The sequence below is a fragment of the Rhopalosiphum padi genome, chromosome 1 (assembly GCF_020882245.1).
Source record: "Rhopalosiphum padi isolate XX-2018 chromosome 1, ASM2088224v1, whole genome shotgun sequence".
Taxonomy (NCBI): domain Eukaryota; kingdom Metazoa; phylum Arthropoda; class Insecta; order Hemiptera; family Aphididae; genus Rhopalosiphum; species Rhopalosiphum padi.
Genome location: NC_083597.1, coordinates 43,742,106 through 43,768,215, shown reverse-complemented (window position 1 = coordinate 43,768,215; position 26,110 = coordinate 43,742,106). Strand labels below are relative to the sequence as shown.

At 26.0% G+C, this 26,110-nt stretch overlaps 1 protein-coding gene and 1 non-coding gene across 2 annotated transcripts in view; one reads left to right on the top strand and one right to left on the bottom strand.

Annotated features, from left to right (window-relative positions):
* LOC132918000 (hemicentin-1-like) overlaps positions 1-26,110 on the top strand; it is a 229,942-nt gene that overhangs the window by 99,527 nt on the left and 104,305 nt on the right. The gene's annotated exons all lie outside the window — the stretch shown is intronic.
* Trnal-cag (transfer RNA leucine (anticodon CAG)) lies at positions 19,805-19,887 on the bottom strand. Its single transcript has one exon. It is a non-coding gene; the product is annotated as a tRNA-Leu (tRNA).

Below are 26,110 nucleotides of genomic sequence, written 5' to 3'. Positions count from 1 at the left end.
TACAGTAAAGTTGATAAATAGATAAATCACTTAGAATTTATTCAATTATCCATTGATCTGCTGTGTTAAAATATAAAAGAATAAATAGTAACCTATTAATCTCAACCTTATTTTATATAAATTTTAGACTACTAAATTAAGTTCTATAACGGTTTTTTTATCAATATTTTATTTCTATAAAATAAAGTTGTTGTAATAATAAGTTATTTTAGATTCTAAACAAAATAATGAATTTATTATTGTCATTATTTATTTAACAATGATGTGTGTTTTTATTTTTTGTGTTTGTTGTCACGTTTTAGAGCAGTAAACATGCTTAGATTTTCAATTTCAGTATCTTAACTAGTATACAAAGTAAAAAAATCCAAGTACTGTTCACTATTCGGTAATTTTAATAATTGGGAAAAATAAAAATTAAATTAGTGAAAAACGGAAATTTGTATACGCAAAATCAATACTCGACAAAATCTATCTTTCTTATTTGTTTCTGATTAAAAAACAATTAAGCGTAGATTAACAATTTCACTGAATAATTAGAAAATATAATTATATACGGAATTTTTATACATGAATAATTTAAAAAAATATTATGAGTCTTTTGAACTATTTGTAGACTGTAGATTTCTCAAGTTCTTAGTATTTTAAGTTTTTTTTTTCAATATTTGTCGATATAAAAATTTCCATCATCAAAAAGTTTATAAATTTAATAAAATGTTGCTCATAAAGTTGATGATAAAGATTTTTAAAAATATCAAAGATATATATATATATATATATATATATATACATGATTTTTTATTATAAGTATTTTAAGTTAAATTTTTAATAAAATTCACAATTATCACGAATATTTACAAATAATTTTGTAATTAATAATGTATAAAATGTTTATTTTTATTTTTTTGTAACATAGGCGTAAACAATTAATATAAGATACCTTATGTTAGGTACCCTAACCTAACTTCGATATTTAGAAATTTTCTTTTGTCTGTCTGTTCAATGATGATCATTAAATAAATAGCAAATACATTTCTCATGAAGATTAAAAAAAAAAAGACTTAAAAAAAAAATAACTGAATGAGTTCATTTGGAATTAAACATCTCTCATTGCTACATATCGATATAATAGGATTTGTCATTAGACGTAGAAGCGCTGACTCCGAGTATAAGTAAAAAAAAAAAAAAAAATAAATAATAGAATATTAAACGAGATTACGTGCAATTAATATAGTCGATACCTATATATTACTATATCTTTATGACTCAGTGATGCTTCTAAAGCATCAATCGGCAATATCATCTAAACGTTATATATATTTTTTTTTTTTATTGTAAGTTTTTAAAAAGTTCTAATACGGACGTTTAAAACTTGTTAGCAAAATTATTTTTTTGTTTCTTCTATAAGACTTCCAGTAGGTATTCGATTTCACGGATATATGATTGCAACTTACATTGCAGTATACTGTAAGATAGGTACTTCTACATGACCTCGTAAAACTACTATGTACTCAATAATATCTGGTATCTTTAATAGGTAAGCTAACTAGCTGCTTCCGTGGATATCGTATTATAGTCTGCATTATCCGCACGTACTAAATGTAACTATAACAGTGAGTTCGGGGTATTACAGTAGATGGAAAATGGAAGTACACATTAGTTAATATTTCTGTCACTTAACAATGAATACATTGGATAAATTGTAATCAACATTAATCTGTTTTTGAAAAAATGGTGTACGAGAATCCAAAAATATTTCATCCTGATATAATTTTATTGTTGAGTTAGAAAAATGATAATATAGTTTTTTTTTTCTTAAACAATTTTTGTTGAATAATATTACTTACTTAAATATATCGAATGTACATTGTACCTGTTAGATGAATTTGTTATATTTAGTTCTGATATCGTTAATTTAGTAAAAACATTTTTATTTTTACATATATTTATACCATTTCTATAGCGTTGTATGTAAGGTCCGTGCTTATTTTAAACTAAGGCATTCTTATCTATTTTAAATTTTTTTTTTACAAATTGTTGAAAAAATATTAAACGTTTGTAAACGTTTGTTAATCGTTATTTTCTGTGTTGTTATTTGTCAGCGATTCTCTTCTTTTATGTCAGTCAAAATGTACTTTTAAAGAGACCTTTAGGCATAGTTAAATATATTTTATTTTTATGTGTACAATATAATATAATACCAAACAATATTTATATAGTTGCGGTAAAATACATTGATATATTATATTTTATTTTATTTTTAACATCAAACTGTTAATGCATATAGATATATACATAATAATATATAGTTTATAGACAATTTAAACTTATTAATGATATTAGTATTATTATTTAAATTACTTTTAGTATAATTTATGTATCATTCGTATTAAAATGTACTAAGTCTAAATTATTGTTATACCGTTATTATAACGTTAAAATTTTTATTTTTGGAATATCATTATTTTAAGCGTATATAATCTCAATAAAATATTGAAAAAAGATAATAGAGGTTACTATATTATGATATGTATGCGTATGTATAATAAGTTATTAAATTAGTTTTCAGACTAACTTTTCATCATAAGATAATTCTTAGTTCGTGGTTATAAGCCTAGCGCAGACGGCTGTTAGGGTTTTTATCATATTAATATGATGCTTATTGTTTTTTTTTTTTTTTAATTCAACTATTTGAATAGGTTAAAACTTTTTCCCCTCTCTATTGAAAACTGAAATGACGTCACTGCAACGTACACTTAATATGATCATAACTTACGGCAGACCGCCGCGAATAATAGTACTCGTTCTTTTGTTACACTCGTATATGGTACCAGTTTCCATACCGCATAATATATTTGTTTTGATCCCGCGCAAACGCTTAATCAACTCTGATTATCAGTATGAATTTTACAACCACGACCAATTTGAACAACAGTCGTAAATACGTATGTGGCAACGCGGAGTCTGCGAATAACATACATAATTGAACTCGTACAATAGATACATATAGGAGACTGATGGACATCTTATACTTGGCGTACTGGGAAAACATATGGACATATTATTATATTCCATACTGGAAAATATGCGTATACGGTATATCACAATCTTTGCATCGCGTATCGTGGCACTATACAACACTAATTTATAAACTCACAGACGACAACGCGAAAACGGTTTGATCGAATATCGAACAGGTGTGCATCAATATTACCTATTCGGGCTGCTAAATAATAATACCGTGAAACCGACTTCACACTACACCATATCATGTACAGAATTAATTTCTGGCGGGATTACAACGTCTGTTGTGTTGTGTCTAAAAGTTTAGTTCGAGACCATTCGAGAAATTTTTCAGCAGATTATGTTTAGGAGATGATTTCGTGATTACATCAGCCAATCAGAGTACACGTGACACGCCAGACGACATACTTAGCTGTGATCTCGTATTTTAATTAACTATTCAGCTTATATAAGTAACGTGTTACCAGCAAAATTTTGATACCTTGACGTTATACTACGTATACTATACGAAATACAATTACGAATGTGAACCACGTAAACCTTATAGGATCAGATGCCCCGACCTATATATTAAGTGACCACAGTCCACATTGCACATATAAGTGCATATTAACCGCGATGATTTACGTTGTCGGTCGACGGCTATTCGGTTCGAGGAAAACGCGGTGCGGTTGTTTCCGGAATTTTTCACCGCATCCGCCATGCTCTTTGGTTCTCGATCAAGGATAGACGTAATAGGTACCTATACCTACATCAATACATCATCATGTCACCTATATTATTCACAAGTTCCTCGTACAGAGATAGACGTATACTAATTAATACACTTCTTAACCCTAATATGAACTACCATTATTTGCGTTATTAGAACATAATATTGTTTTTTAATACAGTTACGTTGTAGGTATGTTATGACTTGCAGTAGATACGTTTTGTACAACCATGTCAGAACTTGCTAAATATTCACATAACGTGGTAGATGATGACTTTTAGAACACCATTTAAATTTGAAGTATTTCAATGTGAATTACCGTAACTTCGTTTATTATATAGTTATACCTTATACTTATTATTATATTTTATAACGTGTATTATACAAAGCTGTATGACTGCACGAATGAACGGGTTTCATAAAAGTTTGACTCAGACGATTGTAATAAACAGATTAACGATATTATTCAAAAGTACTAACAGGTAACTACATGTATGAATAATATGTGCGCGAGATGTCAAGTTGCGTAGTTGTATCGATGAGAATAAACTATTATTGTCGCAGAGGCAATTTCCTTATTTTTTTTTTTTTCTTGCACGAATTCAATGCATGTGGTTTTTGAATTAACGCAGTATACTGCCCACGAACAAAATAGCCGTATTTCTCGCGCCTTTATACCTATTATTAATACTTCACGTGCATTACCACTGATTTGTCCTGTATTAATACTTCGTATATTACGTATATGCAAGTGTGTGTTCGTTTTGTAAATGCATAATGCATGTATGATGTATAGTGACTGAATAGAAGTGAATACGATCGCCGACAACAAAAGAGTTCTATTGATGACAGACAAGATGGAGTGTACACTGTGTGTGTGTGTGTGTGTGTGTGTGTAAGTGTATAACAACATAACTATGAAATAAAATGGTATTCAGGAATTGGAAAGAAGATTTTACTTAATTAAGAAAAATACAAAATATAATATAGTTTTAATTGTATATATATATACCAGAACTTTTGACTCAACAGATAAAAAAAAATAATGATTACAAATTATAGCTATGTATTTCTGGTTATGACAGTGAGATAATAATAAATCAAATAACTTCCAACAACGCAGAAAGAAAGGTAAAATTACAGATAAGTATCAACAGCTTAACAATGATTGCAGTGGAGCGTATACTGGCCAATAGTTCTCCATTGTAAAATTGAAATAATTGTACACACACAATACACTACCTACCTAGACTGAATATAAAAGTATAATAGGTATCTATTATTTTTTTTACCTGCAATATTATTATAATATTAGTATTGATTTCTGGACCTTTACAAATATAATAAGAAACGCGGAAATTTGCTCTCACGACATTGTATTTTGACGTTTATTAATAATCACGAAAAACGTAAACATTAGAATATAATATCATATGTATAAACTGTTTAACAGCTAAACAGATTTGCACACTTACCAAAATTCATTTAAATTGGATTGCATCTTTTTAAATTTAACTTAACTTTAACTTAAGCTAATTTTTCAAATCTATTTTCATCTAATATTATATTATCATATAGTGAATAAATACTATATAATTTTCAATTAACGTTTCAACACGAGTTTTCTTTTCTTTATACTTACATTGAATTCATTATTGATCCATTTTCCAGGTAAATACATCTTATTGATGTGTTACTTTTCAAATAAATTTCAACAATATAATTACGATTAGGTACACTGTGGACAATGCATGCGTGAGTACCTATAAATTTAAAATTATTTTCTCACAGTAACGATTATTTTTTTAAACGTATTATATTTTTACATTTTATTATCAAATACAATATAAGCATAATAAAATTCAATCATAGATAATAAGATAGAAAAGTGTAAACCGAAATGAAACATTTTGAGCAAGAATGTTATCGCTGTATTATTCACGTGGACAATTTATTAATACAATAACCGACAGAAGAATAATATTTTAAATTTAAAAATTAAATAAATATTTGATTGAGGTGTGGATTTTTTGAAGAGGTGATTATCTTATACTTAGGTGCGCTTAAGTATCAGCACCCTTCCCCCTGCATAGTCATTGCCCAGACGACGCCAAATTAGTTTTATTAAATTAAAGGGGACTTATTTTTAGTCTTTTTATTTTAATAATGACTCAAGTTTACTATAACTCTATTAATTTCTATATGATCTAACCTTATATATTTTTGAATTAAATCCTTTATAAATGAATAGATTACCTGTTTATATTATCTACGAACATATTGTCTACAATAATTTTAAGTCAATGCGGCGTACACAAGTAAATTATAGTATAAAATAAACTAGATTTTGAACTTCTAATAAGATGTGAAGTTAAAATTCGGCCATTGTATGTGTAAATTGCGCAACAAATATATATATATATATGATATTATCATTTATCAGTAATTTCGTGTACTGTGATTCGTCAAGAGATCGTAGTCCGAAACAACATGGTGGCCGCAGATGCGGATTCATCTGTGAACATTGGACGATAACAATCTAGTTTATTATATTTTTAACTATATAATAGCGTATTTCGTGTGGCACGAAACGCTGGGCGTGTAAATAAATATACGTAATAGTACACATTACGAAGGATCCGTCTCTGCAACATCGTTGGCTCTTTATAAACACACCGATAATAGAAACAAATCGACCGTGTATACCGGCTTTCTCAATTTCTCTTCGTCCGAAGACTCATCGAGTCCAAAACCGTGTTCATTAGTAATTAATCAAATGAGTATATAGTAACTTTTTGTCTAGCATCCTATCATACACAACTGTATTTTATATTTCTAATATTTTTTTTTATATAAACTATTATACAGCGATATTTCTGACAAATTTTAAAATGAAATTTGTAGTGTTTGTGTAATACATTATATGTATTATTAGCAACATTAACGAGTTTTGAATGTATTTTTCTTAAATTAAAGTAAGACTATTATATTTATTCATAAACCGATTGATTTTATTATTTATGAATTGTAGATGCCAGGTCAAAATAATGTTGATACAATTGAAATTATATATGTGTTTTACATTCATCTCTTACTGCCATATTTCATTCTATAATTTAATTGTTTATAAATAATAAATATTAAGCACTTATTAAATTATAGTCATCTAGACCATATTTTTCGATAATGTAGAAAAAAAAGTGATTTTCAATTTCTAATCAGTGAACTAATACTATGAATAAATTTAAAAGTAAAAATGGTGTGGCAAAAAAAAATGTATACGATATAAAACGAAAAATAGAATAATACAATAACGTTATAAACTTACAATATTATATCATTCTTAACGCAAAAGCAAAGTAACATTAAAAATCTTGATAACAAAATGTATGATATTTACTTATAAATTAACTGCATAACTTTTAAAAAAATTAAATGTAAATAATTGATTTTATTAAAATATTCTTAAATCATTATTTTATATTTATGTATATATACTGATGTAAGTCAGATAAAAATAAACGTTCACTGAAACGGCATAAATAATCGTATATATCGTATTCGCATTATAATACATATTTTTATATTATTATATAATCATTAATCACAGTACCTACACTTTTCACTCTGAAAAAAATCTTTGCATTTTAGATTCCGAGTAAAACAAATAATTTTTTGGTTTTACAATGTTTTATTTTATTTATTATTTTTATCTTTTTCTGTAAGCACTTTATGGAGTAAATTTATTATTTTTTTTCATTTGTTATCAAAGGTTATCAAAGCATTCTACTATCGTGCACCGAGGTGAAACTGAGCAAGTTAAACTAATATCCTGTCCGATTTTTTTTTTCATCGTTACGTAAAATTAATAAACTTATTACTTTGAAGATATTTAAATTTGACTCATGCAGCATAAAATATTATTGCCATTTGAATATATAAATAAATATTTAAAGTAAATTAAATTAATTAAATAATTTAAATGATGACAACATTTACTAAACATTTTACGCACCCGTATGGATCATCTCTGTCTTATTACTAATACATAAAATTATATCAATGAATTCAGGAAAAAAGAACAATTATTTAAAATATTAAATATATTAATTGAATATGAAAATTAAAAAAATATCACTTACTACGCACACATTTACATGGCCCGTCTACATTGAACTCCTTAAAAACGGTTGGTATCTAATCTTCTCAAGAAAAATGAATAATATTTTATATTTTGTTTTTTAAATATTGAAATATAAAAAATATATTTATTTTTAATGTTGTTTTCTTATAACATAAAATTATGTTAAAAAATAATGTATCTTTCATTCTTCATCTTTATATAGGTACTAACCTAGAATATATTTATATATTAATTTAGTATAATATAGATTATATACTATAAACACATTTTTATTACAACAATGTACATTATAATTATTTTAATTTTTTTATAACCAATTAAACAAATGTTCCAGCAAAATGCTAAATGTTTTTCTATTATATATTTATTACGCTTGTGATAATATGATATTATAATTAATTGATAAGTAAATAATTAAAAATAATAATTTGATATTTACAAACAATTTTTTGTGGATAATTATTTTTGTATAATTTCTATGTGTGTACATGCGAGTCATGTAAATGTGTGTAAGTAATCATTTTTTTAATTTTCGTAATCAATTAATATATTTAAAATTTTTAAAAATTGTTCTTTTGTTCCTTGGTCTTTTTTACCGATTACCTATACAAATATATTTTTGGTTCAGCAGTTCCAATTTTGTATTGTTACCATAAATATTAACGCCAAATAAGTCTCTTAAAGGTAAGAACATTATTATAATATGTTCTCTCGTTGGATTTTACTATATTTTATTTTTTTAGCGTGTTATGAACATTGCCCCATTTTAATATTTTATACTCATAATTTGCTTAAAAGTTTAATTATTATGAGAAACCAACAAAAGAACATATAATGTTCTAAAACTTTAAGTTTGATAATCAGTCGGTTTGGTCTAATATATTCTGAGGTAATAATAAAGCATTGGAACTGCTGAACCTAAATATTCGTATGTTATGTATCAGTTAGACGGATACAACATAATATTATATAGTATGTGGATATGACGTTCTCTTAACTGATATTTTTTTAGATCCTCTGAAATCCATTATCATTGTCGGTATGCAGTGGCGTACGCAGGGGTAGGGTTCTATGGTTTAACCCTCCCTGAAATTTCTTCCTCCTCTCAAGATGTTTTTAATATGTTAAATAATATGTATATTGTTTATAGATTATGGTCTTTTGAATAAAAAACTAGCTAAACCATGAAATTATTAAGATAGTGATTAGTGAGCATCGCTGAACCTGCTGACTCGACATTATCACTGAAATCTGAAGTACGGCCACCATTTGTGCCACTGGCAATGTTTACACCACGGTTTTAAATGAAAGTCTATGCCTACAACCGGGGTTTACACCATAGAGGCATAGACGATAGACCTATTACATTTTTTTTTTTTTGTTTGTGGTTGTCACCGAGATTATAACTATTTTGAGTTATAAAATGTTGGAGTTATTTACAAAATGATTTTTACAAATTATAGTAACTTTGAATGAACTTAATTTTTATCAAAGTACTTGAATGTTGACTTAACATTTACAAGTTACAACTTATGACTATAAAGTTTAAACTACCAAGTTATATAGTTATAGTTTGGCATTCAGCTACCATTTACAAATAATGCGAGTGCTAAAAGAAAATATGTCTCAATATTTAGTATTTTTTTGAAAAAAAATGAACATTGTTTAGTTATTTTATTATTTTGTTTATAATATACATACTAATTAAATTAAATAATATGTTATTATAAAATATTTCATTAAGAGAATAAGAGAAGAAAATTAATATACAAAAATAGAAATTTGAAAGAATTATTTAGTGTTATAAAATGTTGTTGATATTTACTAATTTATTTATAGAGTAGAGAGAGTGTGAGGCGTAGACCCCATGGGCCTCTGATCATTTCATAGTGAAAACCCTAACTGAACTAAAATCCTGCGTACGCTACTGTCGGTGCGAAGGATTATTATTTAAAAAATAATTGAATTATAAAAATTTGAGATGATAATTATTTTGTCAATTTTAATTTCTTTTAACAACTGAAGAACCTTAAAAGACTTAGGTTTGACATTGATATAGCGATATAATTGTAAATATTCGTTCATCAACAAATATGGACTTATCATAAATTACAATACAACAACTATCGTTGAATAATAATTCCTTGCATATCGTTTAAATGCATTAGTGCTTTAATAATATATACTCAATTTCGCCAATTAAAATGTTAAGACCATTATCATAATTCCATACCTATACCTACTGGTATTGATGTACGCATTAATACTGAAACAGAATTGTATTTCATTTGAAATACTTAAATGATAATAGTGAATTTCGTACCACCTTAAATATGAAAATATTAAGAGATTAAAAAAACATTAATATAATTCATTTATATAGTCATAATAATTTATATGTCTAAATTCTATATAAGAAAATATATATAATATAATTATATGAATACAAAATATTTCCTTGCTTCTTGGAAAGAAAGGAAATTAATTATTTAAAGAACTAAGTCAGTTTTTAGCATTTTATATGTAGGTATATATATATATAATTTTGTCTTACGTAATTTTTATTGCTTTTTTTTGGTGTAAATGGCATAAATGTATGTGTATTCTACGAATTTTAAACTGAAAATTAAAATATGTATATCCGCTATTTTCGTTTCGCAAAAAAAGTAAAGTTTGTAATATTACTTAATCCTTTTATAACCAATATTTTATTTTCCCAAATATTGATGTATTTTGGCTTATGTCGGCTTAAGTCTTTTAAATATATCTACCAAATATTGTATTTTTGCTTGTTATGAGATATTATTTCTACTTTATTGAAAAGGTATTTGTATTATACAACGTCATAATATAATAATATAGTAGCTAATAGGTATTCCTAGTCAAACTCATATATGTATCTCAACTTGCTTATAGAAAAACCGAAAATAACGTTATACTATTAATTTTACATTCCAAAATAACTGATAACCCAAATAGCTGTATAAATAAAAAAAATTACCTTTATATGTGTACAAGATGAATTAGTTTTTTTTTATATATATATTTGAACCATTTTTGAAAGAATTTTTGCTAATACCCTAAAAAAATGATTATGGAAATTAATTAATTTAAAATAACGTTGTCTGATTGTAATTAACAAGTAGTAATATTGACTTTTTATATTACAAATTAAGTTAATCCAAAAACTAAATGTTTAAAGAACTAAATCTGAAAATAAGGTGTCATATTGATAATTATTACACATTGTAAACAATTGATGATAGGTACTCCATTGCTTTATAAATATAAAGCAAAAAATGACTCATAATAACTGCTAAAATTAATACCAAATATTTACTATGTTTTTTACAAGAATTTGGTCTACGATAACACTAAGAACCGAACTTATATGACATATTAAACAGATTTCAATGAAACTAATAAAAATTTTGATTAGCTAATAATTTTATATTTTTTTTATTGTTTATTATATTTAAACATGGTTTATTTGTATAAAATAAGATTAAATTCAGTTGAATGAATGAATAAATACTAAGTAAAACAAAATTATTAACGACGTGATACTAATATATAGATTATTATTATTTTGTTTATTAATTCTAATTTAAGCAAGTTTAAACTATACAAATTATTTTATAAATATTTCTATATAGTATGAGTAAGGACTAAAATATTTTAAATAATGTTGTATTTTATGGCTATATTAATTAATTGTTTTATCTAATGTTAATAATTCTATCTATACAAAAATAAATAAAAAAATTATACTTATTTTTATATTTTGCCATGACAAGTTCATAAATGAATTGAAATTAAGTCGAAATATAGAATCTTAAAGGCATAACTTATATTCATAAAGAAATAAGTCAAAATGTATAAAATATAAATGTTGTAAGTGCAATTATTATCTTGTAACTACTTAATATTTACATAATTTTATTACCACACAATTATTTTACATGAAAACTAATAATACGAATTTAATATTGAAATATTTAAGATGTTAATATAAATATTTAAGTTTCATTTATAGAAATTTGTAAAATTTGATCTGTTTGTATTGAAAACTATACAAAATTAACTCTAGCCCTTCTTCCCGGGGATCAAAGATTTCATTATATTATTTGGTATGCTTTAGTATGTCCCTAATTTCCTCATAGATTCTTTGGAAAGCAAAGAACTTATTTATTTTTGAGTTTTTCAATATTTTTTTTTTTCGTAAAACATTATTTTGGATAAAATAAGGTCTTAAAAATGGCACATATTTAAGGATCAGAATTTTAGTATTATTGCAGGTATTTCTAATAGATAACCGTTCAATATATTTAAAGGAATACTATTTTTATTAAGTGCTAATTAGAACTGTAATTTAATATGTTGATTTATTTTTGGTTTAATATTTATATCATAACACGCCTGAAATCACCAGCATTCGTCAAAGTAACTAAAACGAGATAAATGTCTAACACTCGGTCACTATGGTATTATGCTTGTCTTTCTTTGGTATTGATATGATAGTGCTAACTAATACTCCGTAACTTAACTATAACGTATTTTATACAATACTATTAGTGGTCTTTTATGGTTTAATAATTCTTGCTGATATATGCTATAATATTATATACAATCGCGACGGTCAGTGCCGACGTTTGACATTCGTTCAATCGACATTAATTTAATATAGTACGCATGAAACCCGAAAAATCAGTGCATGCTGAACGCACGAAGTAAAGGGGGGGGTGTGCAATTGAACATGAAGTTGACACCAAAAACGACCCTTCCGGACAATTTATGAGACCCCTATCAGGGTATATCGCCGGTTGCGCGAAGCCCTCTCCGCCGAAATTGATTTATCTCTGGCAATGCCGACATAGCCAAAAATTCCAACTCGTTATTGCCCCCATAATATATAAACCGCACATTTATTACGCTTTACATATTACATGTATACAAATATCCAAACAGTATATGGATATTGTTTCAGTGGAAGTCTCAATACAATTAATTAATAATTAATCTGCTCAGGCGTGTGTCACACGAGTTGATGGTTTTTTTTTTAAACTTTATTCATTGACGACTTTCCTATTAAGTCCCAGTTTAAACGTAATACGACATCCCTGACATTAGGTAACATTTCTCAGATTACTTTACAGACAAATTTAATTACACCCCATCTCAGTCCCCTTACCCCCTACACAAAACACGCCGTTTGCTTATTTTAATTTATTTTTCACGGTTAAATAAATTTCGTTATAACTTAGTACAATCAGAAGACCTGTTAGCTACAGACTTTACAGACTTAAAGTATATATTTATAAAGAAAAGAACCTTGTCACTACGTTATTATACAATAGCATGGTTTGTATTATTCAATTATTGTAACTCCGAAATGGTTAAAATATGATTACTTCACATTTGAAATTTGTATTCTATGAAAACTCGTTTTTATACTTATTTTCAATTTATTCCCAGTGTGTATTATTTATAGTTCCATATTTCCTTTTTTCGATCAAAATTAATTAACATAATACCTTGACGCCTTAATTAAACAATTTATAGTTCTTATTCAAATATAATTCACTGTGCATAATATAATTCAATTAGAAAATGGTTACTAGTTTTCATATTAAAATTTAATTTTTTTAAGTTATTGTTGCTTATAAAAAATATAATCAAAATTGTTTGTATTTAAAATTGTATATTAGTTGTTTGATAATATAAATAAAATTTTAATTATCATAAAAAAATGAAAATAGTTATTTTTAACTATGTAGTCTAGTGTACTATTAAATATTAATTAATTAATGATATTCATTATGGCTGTTCGAAACTTTCAGAATACTTTTTTTGTTTAAAGAAAACTACACTACAAAATTATATACTATAAAATTTAACTGCACCATTGTAAAAAATTCCTCACTTTACTCAAAATCTGACAGAAATTTAAAAATAAATCATGCATGAGAATATGTGATTCAGGGCTAGGTATGTAAAAAAATATCATAATGTAATAAATAAATTATTATTACCTTTAACAAAATTGTCATACTTTTTGTATATTTAACGTGACAAAGCAAGGTTTTGAATTTATAATATTATGACTTATAATATATTATAACGTTGAAACATGGCTGGACAACTTATCACGTACAGGAGATCAGGACAAGACTGAAACAAGACTAATTATTGACGGTGTAAATCCTGTGATGCACCTCCAATCGCTAGATGTGCGTCCTACAATGCAAAACTGTATAATATGCTTCCACTTCAATGTCTTATGTCATACGATACACTAACACTACTTTTTGTCCAGATACATTTTCTAATCACAGTCGAGATGCTTATTATTTATAACGCATAACAATAAAATATCAACAAATTAATAATAATAATAAAACAAAATTATTTTAATTAAAAATGTTTTGGTGTATTTCTACTTCTTAAATTATAAAATATTATTATGATAACAACTATAACTTTTTATAAATCACATATTATAATCTGCATTTATGTTCAATATGCAATATTTATATATATTATCCAAACAATAACTTTATGTTATAGTAAAAACTAATTTTATAGATAACATTTTCAAATATGAAGTATTACGAGAATAAATTATGTTATAAATACAAAATGTATGTTATAATATATTGCATAATATACATCAATAATATGTATTTAACACTTGCTGTAATCATTTTTTATTTTTATTTTACTATTTAATATGATATGTGTAATATTGATTAGATCATTACAATAATACTTATTTGTTTAAGATAAATACATTTAAATTGTGTATTGGTTAATAGTTAGATCAGGTTACTTGTTATAAACTTGGTGTGTACCCTATAGTAAGTTGACTTCAAGTTAAGTAGACATTGGTTTCTAGGGACTAATGTCAGGATCATAAAACTCAGCATGAACAATTTTTGATTTTTTTTTCATCAAAAATATTGCAGTAGTATACAACTAATAATTGATGCGTAATTTACAATTAAAACTTCTTAGTAATATGTCCATAAAGAATAACAAGAATTTTTAGTTGTTTCTTTCGAAAAATTGTATTAGATTTATTCTTAAATTATTCTATTTCCACATTATTCTTATTAGTTATCATATATTTTATGGTAGAAAATTTTATATTGATCAAATAACTTTTAATGGGTCATTATTTTATTTTCTCACTTTTCACAACAAAAAAAAAACTGTTGAAAAATTATCCAATTTTTGAAATACTCATTTTTAATTAAAACAAATTTTAGTTTTATTGATATAATTCAAAAAGTATCAATGGTAGAAACTTTACATTTTTATCAATTATTTATAAAAGCAATATAAAAATTAGATAAATTAAAAAGTATATATATATATATATTGTACTGTAAATAATTTTTTATATTTTTTTGATCTCATTTTCAAATGTATAATAAATTCAAATTATTCTAAAACCATGCTATACATACTAATACCTAAGTCCTAAGTATAACAACAACTATAATAATGACTAATACTATTTTTAAATGTACATTTTTATAAAAATAAATGGCTATTAGAATATCACGATCGTCTAAATTATAAATAGGTACCTATGTGAAAAAAAATTCAAAAAAAAAACCTTAAGATTTATGGATAAATTACATTTTATAATTTATGTAGATACTATATTATTAACATAAAGTTAGAAAAAAACAAATGATTCTTTGCGTATACTTTGTATTGTAATACAACTAAAACCAAAATATGCATATGGTAAAGATACGCATATTATTCCAAAATGTAAAATCTAATGTAATATTATAAAAAATATGAAATACAGATAATACCCGTTTTAAATTTTTAAATCTTTTCTCTGTCACAAGGATGGGAATTATTACATACTTCAGTAGTTCAGTGGAAACGTGTGGTGTATGTTTATTTAGACCTTTTTTATACTGTATATAACTCCATATAGGGTAGGTTATTTGGTGTGTAAATATTGTATTTTCCCTCCAGCCATTCACATTATTATACTTAAATAGCTTGATTATATTAACTAAAAGAAGTAACACGAACAATTTGAACATATGTAATAACAAATTGTTCTTATTGGACAATGATACTATTAGACTTATAAGTTGTATAATTTTATAAGCGTATCTGCAAATTTAAACTAATAATAATAGTTGTAAAATAAAAGAATAGGGAAGTTGCTCTGTCGTATGGTAGATTTGAAGCTTATCATCTCGTCATCTAGTTGTTTATTGTAAGTATAGATAAGTTAAACTTCAATTCAATGATAATCAATTACCATAGCATAAAAAATTTAGGTATTCAGAGCATATACGGTGTGCAATTGGGCAGCCTCTGTTTTTTTTTACAATATTTTATCATTTACTTATATTATCATTATTTAATATATGTAAATAATTACATAAATTTATCAGTAATATTACTATTAGTTATTTAATTTTCTATTAGTAATAAGTACGGTAGGTTAAATTATTTTTTAACAAACACATCGCATATATTTTATTATTATAATATTATAGTCAACTTGCAATATAATAAAAAATTAAATGTACTTTTAACCCCTTGATGTAAAAAATGTTTACAATTATGGAACATGATGTTACGAATTTTTAATTTTTATTAATATGAGATTTACATCTGCTGGTATATAATGACTACGAAAATAAAAATAGCTTGCTATTGCGGCATTTGGTTCAGCGATTATTATACGATAAGATAAAATTCATGTCGATAAATAATGACTCTATAACGTTATTGAAACCTCTACGTTATCGTTTTAGCTTAATTTCGTTGTTATGTCAAAACCGATCGCACGCTCGAAATTTCGCACGTCACGTTTTATAAGCATATGAGTTTAAAACGAGTGTTTGTCAATTTCTGTCAGGAAAAGAATAATTATAATACTAAAAGAACATATGTTATTAAATGAAAATGAATATGTATTTGTAGTGTGTTGATTTATATTTTGAATTTTCTTTTAAATTTCGTTAAAACGAATTTTGTTGGTTTATGCTCTTCATATAATAGATTTCGATGTAAAAAGCTTTCGATTTACCGACTTTTCCCTCGGTCCCTTGAAATTCGTTATATCGCGAGTTGACTGTAATATATAAATGTTATTTACTTAGTTATAATTCAATAGTGACATTCCGCGTAATGGTGTGAAATACTGTGAATAGGTTTGTGGTAGAATTAGTTTAAAATAAAATTAGTCTATGTATTTTAAAAAGTTCGTATTTAAAAATTTAGTCTTTACTATTTATATTTTTGAATTGTATCAATATAACTAAAATTGTTGGAGGGAAAATCGTTATTTTTTATTTAAATTCCAATAGATTTACACGTATATCCTAATCAACTATTGTAGTGCGAGTTATGATATGTTCAAATGTAAAATTTTATAAAACCTTTATAATGCTTGAGTAGAGTAGGAAGGTGTTGCATTATATTAATATTATTAGTTATTAGGTATCTATAAAATTATAAGTATATAATACAATTTAGTTTTAAGTTAAACTTTTGAAAATATATCTTACCAAATTATTCTTTTGGGATCCATTGAAAAGTGGAAATTTTCAAAATGTATCCAACAACGACTGACCTTGTTTTCTTATTCAAGAAGCCTACTCTGTATTCTACTCTCTTACAGAAAGTCGAAAAATATGTAAATAATTCAAAACACTTTGGAAAAAGTAAACAAGATGAAACAAAATATTTTTGAATTATGACATGAAATAAATCTCTTGTGATATATATAATATTAAAGTTAGAAAAATTTATCTGAAATCAGTAATTGTTTTTAAATTTATTTTTACTATTTCTTTTATTTTACTAAAACCGTTGTTAAAATCAAGTAGTTTGTAGAAAGTTTGAAATTTATGATTTATCATATTTTTTTCTGTACACATTAGTTTAATATTTTTAACTTTTTAAGGATTTATAATTCGTCGTTTTTGTCAATACCACCTATATAATCAATGAATTTAGGCATTTATAAATGTATAAATATACTATTTAGTATTTAGCATGATAAATTAACATCGTTTAAGTATCTGATAAAATTAAATATTTGTGGGTATGCCTGAATATAAAATAAAAAAATGTATTTAAAAACAGTAGAGTTTATGTGTCTATTGTGTTTGTATCCAACTAGTGAATAATTTATTACCATTTATTGTAATTAATTTTGGACACATTTAAAATCTGTCACAAACTAATTACTAAAGAGTCAACAATTTTCCACATCCATTTCAATACTAATGTGAAAATAAAAGTACCTATAAATTATATTCTGTTAGAAAATGGTATTTTTTTTATATAGTCTTTAATGAAACGAACCATCTATACATAGCTATAGAACGGTAATCACTCGGCTTGAATTAGAGGTTATACCAACAATATATATAGGTATACTAAGTATACTAGATTATAAGAGTGTAATTTTCTCTTTTTTCTATTTTATTTACTACCTAAAATTTCGTTGATGGAAAAACTAATTAAATGTACTATCATATAGTCTAAAGGTTTGTCGTCTCGTTAACTCTTTGTAGGTTCATCCTGCCATTTCTTTAGATTCATAATAATGTATCTAATATGCGAGTATATGTGTGCGTGTATGTGTACATGAACGTATTAAACATTGCAGATGCGGGTATAACAAGAATATAGGAGGGTTGGTAAAAATACTACAATGCGTTAACGTTATTTTGGCTAAGTCGTATAGTTGATCCGCTGCCAAGACTATTAAACATCGCAGGATTTTGTAACGAGCTCTGAGTTAACCTCATCAGAAGGCTCGATGAAAAAAATGAGAAAAAACAAACCTAATCTAAAAGAACAAAAAAAAACGATGGTTGTCTTGTTTGCGAATGTTCATTTTTTATTATTACTATTATCACTATTGTTTATTATTTTTTTTTTCAATTATATGGAAAACCCGACATAACACAATGTGCATCGAGATCTGAGTATATTATAATAAAATAATTATAATTTATCGTTATTCTCAACCCCAATATTAGCTAGTCCTCGCACAACTACATTAAAGGTAACCTTTTTTTTCGTTCTCTCTTTCTTATTGTCATTTGTATTTCTCTGCCGAAGACCCCTAAAAAAAAACATACAGTTTTTAAACCTATTGTTAATGCAACTAGAGATGCAATTTGTGGATGCTGATTGTTGAAATCATTTAATTATAACTTATAAAAACTATGTTTTGGTTATAAAAATGATTAAATATTGTTTATTAAAATATTATAATCAATTAATAAAAATTATATAATAATTATGTAAAATGCGTTCTAGTAGTAATTGTTTGTATATTGTAGAAATTTCAAATATTTACTAAATATTCATATTAACTGTAGTTAAATATTATCTTTTTATTATCTAATTTAATAACTCTCTACCTCCAACACAAGCTTTGCTCTAAGAAGGTAGATAAACCATAGGAATTGTATGTTTGTTTGATTATAAATTGTAATAAATGGTTATTTATTTATTTATTTAAAAAAAAAAAATCTTATTAGCTATTATAACTTTCAAAATATTGTGGCTCTTAATGCGCCATTTAAAGATATTTGAATTTTATTGAGTTTTTCAATCTATGTAAGCTATTTGTAAATATATCAATGATAAAATGTTTGTTATTACTAAAAAATTCTTAAAATTGACCTAAGGTACAATACTACCTTATGAATAAAATTGTTAACATTTAGGTATAAGTCGTTATGTTTAGGAAATTGTTAACGAGAATCTGATAAAATGTTATTTTTATCGAATTGTTTTCAAATTGTTAGGATTGAAAACAATAATAATTGTAATAATTTTTATATGATATTATGGAGTTGTTATATTTTAAAACAATATTGTGAATAATATTTATGAATGTGAAAAAAATGCAAAAATTTAGATGTCAGAAGTGGGATTCGAACCCACGCCCACAGAGTGGACTGCGACCTGAACGCAGCGCCTTAGACCACTCGGCCATCCTGACGATGTTGTAGTCTTTATTTATTGTCGTCATTTAACTATATCACTTATAATTAATTTCAACATAAAATTAGTTGTCTAATAATAAATAAATGACGGGTCTATTACACCAAGGTTTAACATGATCTTTATACATTTATCTAAGTATTAAAACATTTAAAACACACATTTGAATATTTAAATACAACAATAATATGATAATATGAATAAATACAATAAATATCATCAATTGTTGTAGGTAGGTATTAGGTAATAATATAATGCATTATGTAGGTACGTAAAAAACTAAGGTATGATTACAGACATTGGCGTAACTAAGGGGGGTGGGCTTCAGCAAATCAGTTGTATGTAAACACCAATAGAAACAATAAATAATAATCAAATCAAAAAAATATTTGACATAAACATTTTTAGGGATTTAGCCTCCTTTAACTTAAAGGACTAGTTACGCATATGATTACAGAGGTACCTATATAATTTAAGAAGACAAGACGAAAAACAGTTTTTTAGCAGCCATCATTCTATACGGTCACCGCATAGAACACCAGTAAAACACTGTTTCAATAAAGTGCTTTATATTTTGAATTGTGTACACCTAGGTATTTATTAATTTTTATTCGAGTGCGCGCGGTATGCGCATACGACCTTATTGAAGCGTGTGAATATCTGACAATTGCGCAATGTGCCAATGTGCATATCTCAATAAGGAACCTGTACCTGAAGGCTTATAACTTCGGTCTTCGGCTCAGAATTTAGATCGTAATTCGCAGGAAACGGACAACACGTTTCGTCGGATGAAGCTCGTAAATTTACTAATTTACAAGACTACATTTCATCGTAAACTTAACATGACAAACATAATGTTGTGGCACTATACGTCTTCAGAGTTCAGACCACTGTCCACTATTGTTTCTATTAATACGCACATTCTACAGTGTCGTCATTAGGTCTGGTGGGGCGGCAAGGTGGTCATTTGTCCCCCGTCTGATTTTAAAATTATCTTGATAGGCCGGTGTCCTGTTGTTGCTGTTTACCTGTTGTACCATTATTTGTGAAAAAAAGCCTGTCTATTTTTATCATATTTCTAGGAAGTATTATATTATTGTGTACTTCGAATGAGACATTATTGTTACAACTTACAAAGATAAATTGGTCAAATAATAGGTAGTTGTAATAATGGAATATATTTATAAATAGAGACACGAAGACGTGTATGTAAGTTACGACGATGAAAAATAACACGGTGACTCGCTAGCAAGTGATGTCAAGTATAGGTAAACCACGCTACCACGGTAACTATCTATTTTAAACCACGGTACCTATACATTTTGAACCACGGTCTACGGTAGAGATAACCGCCGTCAATAAATATGTTTAAAGCCGAATTTCCATTACACCGAGTTGTGTTGCGTTCCGCATATTTAACAGGTGTGGGTAACAAAATGTTGGTAACACATTACAAACAAGTTGAGTTGTACGTATGACTAAATAATTATATGTAACCGCAATATTTTCACCGAAATTTTCCTCCGCTGTTCGGTTCTGGATCAAACCATTTTTGTCGTCGTCCACGAATACATAATTCTAAAACTCAATAATATATCGTGAAATATTACAGTGAACTTAAATACCACTCAATAATAATAATATAGTAATGTACCTACAGACGTGTAGTATACGATGATGATATCAGTCTTGTAGAGCATGCCTATATTATATGCGAGCCCTTTTACTTTTGGTCCGACAAACGCGTCGCCTGTTTTCTAAGGATTATGCGCCGAGTGATGCGTCAAGGTAAGACTCACATTAGTCACCAAGACATATAATATGTTTATAACTATATATTATTCAAAAATATCTCGTACTAGAACACCTCTATGAACATAAGATTTTACTTATTGTAGTTTCACTGAATATAGTATGTAGATACCTATAGGTACATATATGTATAAAATCCAATTAAAAGGTTTATAAAGAATAAACTGGTCCCATTATCCTCCAGCCCTTAAAATGTAGAAAAATATTTTGATCTCGTGTATACCAGATACCTACTTAAAAATGATAAAAATCAGAACTTGAATAAATGTATAAGTATAACCTATGCATACAATTAATTATTAATCAGCATAGTAGCATATAATATAATATATTATGTAGTATTAAAAATCACTATAGACATATCCATAGTATATGATGTACGATATAGATTAAAATATTTATAAGTAATGTATTATTATGTATACATTTTTTTTTTATTCAAACCCAATATTTGACTTGTTTATGTGCTATGTTTTTTTCTTGAAGTTTTAAATATTTGTATTTTATTATTACTTTTTGTTTTGAGTACATATCTACATAATATTATATAACTACATAATGCAATATGTTTTATACTGTTTAGTTAACATTAAACAAAAATAATTATTGTTAGTAGAATGATTGATATTAATTTATTAATAATGTCAAGGCTAAATAATCCAGCATTCCAGTTCATTATACTTTCCTACCCACAATGAATATTTTAAAGTCGTAAAGTAAAGCATGTATCTACACTTTTGTATTCTTTCATTTAATTTTCTTTTGAGTAAAATGTAGAATTGTTATTGTACATGAAAATACTCAAAGTTGAATCGAAATTGGCGAACAATCTGTACTACTGTACGTCGATACTTCTTAAGAATACTTACACTTATAGCCGTTTCCTGTTGTATACCTGCCTTATCCGCCGTGTATTTTCTTAGATTTTATTTTCTTCCTTATTTGACCCACCATTAACCAGCTCGTTTGAACGTACTGCAACCTTTTTGTAGATACGTTTCTTTGTAATCCTGGTAGATCCTTTTGATTATTAAAGGTATTTATTTTCTTTTTAGTCTATGTTCTTTGATCATTTCTCTTTTTAATATAATATATCATATTAGCATTATTAATACCATAATTACCACGTACGAGTGTATTACCTATAGGTATCATTTTTGAAGATAAACATGAGAATCTTCAAATAAAATGTATTATAAAACAATAAAAACAAAAAACAATCATGTTTTATCATTTAAAATGTATTAACAATATCATGCAAATAATATAATATATTATACATTTAAAATTATATTGTATTAATTATATTTGAGACAGAAAAGTTTATATAGTTTTTGTTCAGTTATTTTAAAACTGCTATGCGTTAAAAAAAACAATTAATTTATTATTTTTTAGTAATTTAGCATCAATTAAAAATGGCGAGTAAGAACTTTTTAGAACACTACGTACTAAAAAAAAAAAAAAAAAAAAAAATAATAATAACAATATTTATATTATGTATATCATAGTGAAATTTTATTTCACTTTATTTTACATGATTTTTTATGTACTGTAAACTATATCAAATAATATTACTTATTGTTCGCATATAGTACATAAAGAAAATTAAATAAATATAAAATCAATAGGTACATTTAATGTTTGAATAATAAAAAAAAATGTATTATGCATTTTAAATGGTTTTATTGGACATAATATTAACAAAGTTAGTTTTACATGGGCGTAGTTAGGTATAATTATCTTTTGGGGGCTATAATATAGAAAAAAAATATTCCAAAAACTCCCTAACACTTACAAAACTTCAATTAAAAGTAAAGAGTACAGTTTTCAGAAAAAACAACTTATGTCTGACTTCTTCTTAACCTAACAATTTATTTTACAATACATAAAAGTCAATTAATGCAATTTCAGAATGCTCGGGTTGAATATTGTTAATATCATCTGGTATTGAGTGTATTGACGAATTATTAATTTTAAATTTACTATTTATTGTATTTGGATCATTCACTGCAAAATCTCCGTTGTCTTTAGTTGGTTTTAATATTTTCTTGTTAGAATTTTTCCTACTATTCAATATAATGAACATTTTTAAAAGAAAAAACAAGAAAAACAAGAAACAAAGAAAGTAAAATTAATTAAAAATGTATGAAATATGATTTTAAGAAGAAAAAAGACAGACGTGTGTGATTCGCAGTACACGAGCAAACAACAGATTAACAGAGCTCAGTTTCGAGAGAAATGCTGAAATAAATAAATAACTATTACGTATATGTTCTCAGTTCTATACAATTGTTATTGTCCGGTATCGTCATTATGACGACGTCATAATATTATCAATGGACGACGCGAAAGCCGAAAATGCACGACCCGACGACAGCATAGGGTAAATTCAAAGATTATTAATACGACGTTGATCTATAAATAGACATGTTTATGATATAATTAAATATGTGTAATGTATATGTACCTATGTAAGTACAATAATATTTTCAATAAAAATATATTACACTGTTAATATTTGAAGCCTTGATGAATTTCAGGGTAAATTATAAAACAATTTTTAACTAATTTCGGATAAAATGTTTTAATTGAAAGTAAACACCATGAGGGGGCTACAAAAGTTTCTGTGGGAGCTGTAGCTCACATAATATTCCCCATGCATATTACGCCCGTCGCGCGTCGCTCATGTAGTTTTATTATTTTAATCAAGTATCAATTTAAAAATGGTATTCTTTGCACGTAAAGGGTTGGTAGGTACTATTTATACGATGAATTGGACACTGAAGCGGTTGCATTTACATATAAAATAAAATTTGATTATTACGAGTACAATCTTAATGGAACCATTATTTTTGTAGATGTAGATAGTTAGGTATATATCTTTTTTTTTTAGAAAATTGGGTTTCTGTAAAATGTGATATACCTACTGTATAAACTATATTAATTTATAATCGTATATATTCTATTTTTATTAACTTCAATACGTTTTTTTTTTGTTCATAGTTTAAATATGTCATATTAATATTTATCACAAGTAGTCTAAATCTCACTGCTAGAATAATATTAAACCGACTAGTACATGTACATGTGCACATTCAACAAATAATGTTAATTAGATAATATTATAATATGATATACGATATACCTACAATAATAAATAGGTTATTTCACTTAACTAAAAATAATCGTTGATTCACCCTACTAAGATTTATAAAATTTATTCTTTTTTTTAAAACTTTGTTGAATGTTTATTTTATTACAATTTTAACAAATTATAAGTGTATATTATTTATAAAATTAAAAAAATATGCATTATAAGCTAACATTTAATTATTATTTAAATAAATTAAAATTGTCTATACCCAATTAAATTTATTCTAGACTAATTTTATACACATTTACAATTAATATACCTATCTACTTTTAACTAATACTGATAATACTATACCTTCGCATGTACCACGAACACTACAGTATGGCACACATACGGATATTTGTGTTCCACGAAAAATCGGTTAATAAACTACTAAGAACTAATTAAGATAATAGGTACTATAATAGTATTATTTAATTATTTAATATTCAGTGCTAATTATCAGGGGCTAGGGCCAATTTAGGAATTAGCATCTGAACTAGTACTTAAATATTTAGTAAAATAGTATGTAAACTGCTTGGTTTAATATTCAAAATAAGATTTTGAAGATGCAAAAAAAAAAAAATCATTTTGACCACTATTAGGAGTATTGTGGAATAGGGTCGATATCATGTATTTTTAAAAGCGGCGGGTTTCCCGCCATTTAATTGTGACGTCACTCCGCATGTTCTATATCACCCGTGCGCCGTGCGGTCATGCATTCGCGCTCAATATTGTTATTTGTAGACTGTTGTTTTCATGATTCATCAACATCTCCGACTTTGAATGTGCTTTAATTTAAACACTTTATTTTTTAACAATTTAATTTTTGTCATTTGATATTTATTTTAATAATTCTACACAATGGAAACAAACAAACTTAAAAATAGCGTTTATAAATACTGCTTTGTTCCACTTTGTAAAAACACAAGTGTAAGTACTATACCAGATAGCTTTGGTTTTTTCCAATAACAATCAACTGACGTTACTGATGACTCTTCACTTTTTCTATGTAAATACATAAGAAATGCTAAGCTATGTTTACATCCACCTAAAAGTTTAATAAGAAAGAATAATTTTAAAAACTAGGTATAATTTTACATAAATATGTACTTTAACCATAATACTTAAAATGTATACTTTTAAATAATTAGGTATAATTAGTATTTATTAATATAAAATATGTTTTTTACCTAATGAAGCTGCACAGTCATCACAATTAACATCCACAATTTTCTCTTCCTCTTCATCCTCAGTTAAAGCTACTTTATAGTTT